Here is a 6,079-nt window from a genome sequence, read left to right as displayed (position 1 = left end):
CTTACTGAGAAAGAGCAGTTAAGAATTCTTTATCAAATAATCAATATGAGAGAATCAGGGGAAATAGGAGCAATTAAGAATTCACTGTTTAAACTAATTCTGAAGAAAACACAGAGAATAATAAAGACTGGAAACAGATTGCAGTTAAACAAGTTCTGAATTAATCATTTTCTTTACCATTCAGATCATAAAACATAGATGATATAACAAACAAGAAACTATAAAACACAAGGTAGAAAGTACTCATTGATCCATGGTTTGATTCAAGAATTCTATGACAGGTCTTCTACATCGATTCCTCATCCAGTAAACCAGACAACAGTTTGATCCCAACAACTTTTTACTCCAGAAGTTTAGTATTTACAACAAAGTCTAGAGAAATCTACACATACCCAACCTCTTCAAAACTCTGATGAAGAGGGTATTTATACAACAAAAAATATGTACAATAGATATCTCATAAAAGCTCTGAGATAATATCTAAGTTTAAGCTAAAGTAATATACAAGCAAAGTGAAAACAGCTAACTTATGTCGTGTTGGAAGCTGGCTCTTTAGGCTTCGGCCTGCAACTGTCTAAAGTAGTTGTGTGCCGACTCTTTGTCTTAACTGATGCATTAATTCTGATTTGCTTTCCTTAATTGGCGCTGATACTCTTTAATGTTGATTTGATGTGTCTTTAATTCTGCCCTGATACTCTTTATGGCTCCTTTGATACTCTTTGACTTTAATCATCTTCTTTAATGTTGAACCAACCCTGCTCACCACTGCTTGGCAAGAAATAAGACTGCAACGTGTCTTCTTTTCTCTGGTAAATCATGTCTCATAAGTTTCACACTGACTGCAACATGTATCCCTGTTTATGTCTGTTTCCCTCTTCTGTGAGCTTGGGAATCGCTTTGTTTGCTTTAAATTGTTCTAAGAGGAAGAAAAACTGCAAAATGGCTAGTTGAGGGAGGCCACGAGCTCATTGATGGAGCGCTTTCCTGGTCGGAGGCGGTCGAAAACCCGAAATATGAACATTAGGCGCCTAGAGCACGCGGGCGCTATATGCAAAAAATATAACCAAAATGACCTTTCTTACCCTTTATTGACAAAAATAATTTTTTGCAGGAAAATTTGATCCAAAGGATGGATGACATCAGCATGACATCAGCGGGGGGTACAGTAAGCTGTTTTGCCCACACCGCTTTCGGGCTAGGGCGGTTTCGGGCGGAGGGGCAGCGAACACAGTAAGCGGGCAACACATGGATCCGATACGGCGCCGAACCACCATATCCCCGCGGCTTAACGTTCGGCATATGGAGGGTCGCGATATGAATATTGGCCGTCCAATGTGGATCGGCTGATCAGACGGCTGGCGCTCATGAAAAACAGCGGAAGGTTAATGCGCGGGGTCGATAATAATACAACTTTGTAAAACACGTATCGGGGTCATGTTGATTGGTCCACGGGATGTTTAGGTTAAGTTATTAATTAACCAAATGTTAATTAATCCTTGATGGCACGGTAACAGGTTATTTAAAGGTTTCGGATAAAACTTTTAATTCCCGATTTGTACAGTGCTATGGTTTAGTTAACCGGGGCGGGGATATTAAAGTTTTTGGGTATTTTATAATATAAATATAATACGGGAAAGGGCAATATTTACAAGGGAGTTATATTAATCAAAGTCAATGGTTAATATGATTTTGAAATAAAACTGAAAGTGCTAAGTCATACTATTTGAAAACTTAGGAAAAAGGGAAAAACAGGTGTTTTGGGGTGACAGCATACATTTTTCCTAAGTAAAATGGGAATTCACTTAGGCCAATGATGAAATGGAATGAGTGATTTTAAGAGGGATATTAAGCAAATCATAATATCTCTCGGGGAAATTAGTAAATGATTTGGGGAAAGGATGAAGGGGAGTTAGACATGCCTCGCTTGAGCTGTTCCAAGAGAAATATCTGCCATAGTACTTGGTGATAGAGGTGTATTTTAACACACATTTTTAAGGACAAAAACCTATCACAAGTCTCATTCTGCAACAGCAAAACTGCCTACCCTGCCTACTTTACGTAACATTTTTTCTTTTTTTCTTTGGGTGCACTTAGACTGGCAAACCCTCATCAATCTTTTCTTTTCTTTGCATGGTAAGCCTATCTAAGTCTGCACTTATTTCTTTCAAGGGCTCAGATTAAACAGTTGAGCTCCTTTACTTCTTTACCTATCTACTCATCTACCAAGATTAAACAGTTTGGACATAATTTGTTCTCTATCTCTAAAACAGAAAATTGAAACATGAACTGGCCAAGATTAAGCTGTTTTGCCATTCATCAATTGTGGCATGAAGGAACAAACTGCACACAATGCTTTATTTGCAAAAAATGAGGTAGTAGTGGCATTTGGACTTGCACACTTTCCTGGTCCTTTTTATTTGGGGTTCATTTCTTTTCATTTTTTCTTTTGACCATTTATTTTTTTCCACCCTTTGATTTTTCTTTTAGCGTATACCCTCTTTACATTTTTTAATTTTTTGATTTTTTCATAATATGGAAACCTTTACAGCAAGGAAAGAATGAACATATTACAGAGCTCAACTAGTCAATCATGAAATATGACACCTATAGCTATAGGAGTATCACAATATTGACTTGAGATCATTTGTGCTGACGGGGTTTAGCTAGTCTTGCATGTTGTATTGTACGTGTTGAGGCACAAGAGGATTCGATCCATCCGTTTATGTGGTGCACATTTGCCAAATCCATTTGTCAAATAAGAAATGGATATCCATTTGTGGGGTATTGAACTTGCTGAATATCCAGGCGAAATGGAGTACCTCCATTATGGGAGATTTCCTTTGAGATTGGATTCTTCATAATAAGAAATATGGCTCACTTCCATTATATATAACGTGGGGCATATGGCAAAGCCACAACTCACTGATATTTGAGAACATCTCACCAAATATCAAAGGCTTATGCATTGAGATAGTGGCGCATTTGAGAGAAGTTGAGTTTGGAGGTAGAGTACCATTGGTGAGGCATATCACTCCATTAACTAATTCATATAGTACCCCTTGTGGGTTTTTTGATGGAGCCACGAAAGATGAGATATGTGGATGCAATGCTTTTATTACAATTAATCCTGGTACACATTATCACTTTAGTTGGAATGGAGGAATTGGATCAAACACCAAAGTTGAGGTCTTAACCCTCTGGGGCATCTTATATTGTGCTCGTAGGCTTGATATCAGGACATTGGGGGTGTTTGGAGATTCATAAGCGTTGGTGGAGTGGGCTTCTAAGAATACATCATTCAATCTGCACTATTAATTTATTGGATGATGAGAATCATGGTGATCATTGATCTTTTCCAGAAGGTGACTTTTACACATGTTCATTGGGAATTGAATGTAATTGCTGACATGATGTCAAAGGAGAGACTCAAGCATCCTTTTGGTGAGATTTATTTCTCATACTTTGCAAACAATATTCTACATCAAACAAGGAATTTTTTCTTTACATGATATTGCATATTGGTAAATGGTGCTCAGTGTTAACTACTCTTTGGAGGTAGTTATTCAAATTTGCGTTTTTGATCTTTGTTTCTTGCTATTATCTACTTCCAAAGCTGCCTTGATTGCATATGGAATTTGATGAGACTTTTTAAAATTTGGTTAAAAGTTGACATATTATTTCTATGATGATATATATTTTGTAAAATATATATATATTTGATATTTTGTTTTTGTTTGCATAATTTGGAATAACTAAACAAATCAATAAGATGTGAATTTTGTTATGTGGTTATCGAGATGTAATCTCTCTATTAGATATGTCTATAAATATAATAGAGACCTATAAACTTATATGCTAAATAAACAATTATATATTCATATAAGATTGTTGATTTTTCTCCAGTTGAAAAATATATATCTATAAAAATATATCATTTCATTTATATTTACTATTATCATATTCTATATTTCTACTTTCCCATTTTACTTTTTTAGATGCTTGGTGACATCAGCATATTCATTATGTTTCATCTCTGTCATTTACTTTTCTAGATGCTTGGTGACATCACATTCATTACGTTTTATCTCTGCAATTCTCGATGGTGCATGATGTTCCTCACACTTTCGTGGGTTTGAATATTGAAACAGCTTAAGCTTTTATCAACCAATTCACTGTGGTGGGTTTGGAAGCACATAGGTTTCATCCAAAGGACCAGTCGCTTTGCTATAAAAGTTTGCAGGCAGCAAATGGATTGAGTGCAGATAAAATGAGGTTAGTAAATTCTTCATTTGGACTGTAAACGATGCAATTCAAGATACGCAGGAAACGATGCAATTGTGGATGGTAAAGTCTGTTGGGTGGTTGAGATGGCTATTTAGCCTCGCTTCAGGACAGGTCGAGGTAAATGAAACAGTAACAGATTCCGTTAATTTATCAATTGATTTGGGAATCACCTGCGTAGGTAATTTAGCAGTTTTTGCTGTTATTTTGATTTGAGAGGGTGTTTCCAAGGATTGACATGAGAGCCGATTCATCAATCAGCTCTTGATTTTAAAAGTAGTTGCTGGTGGGGATGGCTGTTTGCATCTGTCTTTGGGAATATATCATAATCTAACAAAGCCTTATCGGAAAGACCTTGTTATGCCTTGGGAAGTGATGGTTTTGGAAATAGTGTGCGTTGTACCAAGCATAGCCGGAACTTTGGGTATAAGGCTTTTGGGAAATGGCTATATTTGGATGAAATCGGGAATTGGGGCTTATTTTATCAGTTAAAATACAGAAATGTGTTTCATCGAGAAAGAAGGTATATCGTTGAAAGTCTTTTGAAATAGGTGCTAAAGTTTTTCAAAATCTATTAAAATTTGAAAATTCTAAATCATGGTGATGTCTGGACAAAGCTGCTGATCAGATCTAAAGATAACAAAGCCAGAGGAATCAGATGGACAACAGTTCGGAGAAGGATAGATCACAACATTGCTTCCTCAATAGTGTCAACCTCGTTGTAAGCGCTGGTTTAGAGTGGATGGTTTCTGTATCTCTTTGTTAAAAGAAATTAGGAATACACGATTATACTTGGGAATGTAGAAAGTGTGGGTTTTTTGCTTGTGCACTTTTAATGCCCAAGAGGTACTTTTCTAGGCCTAAGAACCTTCTCTATAGCAGGTTTTGTAAAACTTGATTTTCTCTATTAGCTGGTCTGTCAATATTGCATTTGAAGGAGGTGTTGGCACACGGTTTATGATATACACTCCATGCCATCATCTAAACCTTGAGTTCTTGTGATGGTAGTAGTTACTGTTATTTGTTTGGACATGCACCGTTTGCATTTGTAATTGGGTAGATTTCATTTCTAATCGACTTACACTTGTACCATGGTGTAACTTCTCTCAAGAGTAAGAGAAGCAATAAAATAATGACTTTCAACTTGCAATATAAAATATTTAGTTTGAATGGGATATGCAGTTCATTTTACATCATTTCTTTGCTTTATGAGTGGATTGAAGTAGTATTTCTTATGAGTGGTTTACTATTGTCATTAGAATTTGAGATCAATGAGTTTCAGCTTGCAATATAAAGTTGTAAGGGATATACAGTGCGTTTTATATCATTTCTGTGCATTTTCACTTTATTGAAATAGTATTTTTTGCCATTGCCATTTGAATCTAAGATAAGAGGAACCAAATTCACTAATAAACATCTGACATGGTCTCAGCTAATGTGAATACTCTAATGCCCCAAATCAGCAGCAGCACCAACACACAGTTTGATGTGTCAAGATTATGCAGAAAAATTGTGCTTCAAGTTGTAATAGAGATGCTCTGACTTCACGTTTTAGTAGTATATTTTAAGCTCGATTCCTGTTATTTTTAATTTAAATATTTATGATACATATTTGGATAATTCGAAATCGATAGATTGAGAGTTGGTCCTGGACATGCCTTTGAAGTGTATCATTTGAATATCTATTTGCAGTATCTGGGCATAGAAATTTTCTCTGTATCTTAGCATAGAAATAAAATGAAAGCACAGAAAAAAGGAAAGAGGGATAAGTTAAGGCATTCATTTTTATTTTTCTCAT

At 35.9% G+C, this 6,079-nt stretch overlaps 1 long non-coding RNA gene across 1 annotated transcript; it reads left to right on the top strand.

Moving 5' to 3' along the window:
* The first annotated feature begins 4,063 nt into the window (after nt 1–4,063).
* LOC149258331 (uncharacterized) lies at nt 4,064–5,472 on the top strand. The gene is made up of 2 exons (XR_016246042.1): nt 4,064–4,804; nt 4,899–5,472. It is a non-coding gene; the product is annotated as an uncharacterized LOC149258331 (long non-coding RNA).
* The last annotated feature ends 607 nt before the right edge of the window (nt 5,473–6,079 follow it).

The sequence above is a fragment of the Pinus tabuliformis genome, chromosome 6 (genome assembly GCF_031772625.1).
Source record: "Pinus tabuliformis cultivar Carrire ecotype Pingquan chromosome 6, CPIR1, whole genome shotgun sequence".
NCBI lineage: Eukaryota > Viridiplantae > Streptophyta > Pinopsida > Pinales > Pinaceae > Pinus > Pinus tabuliformis.
This window is presented reverse-complemented; position numbering and strand designations above follow the sequence as displayed.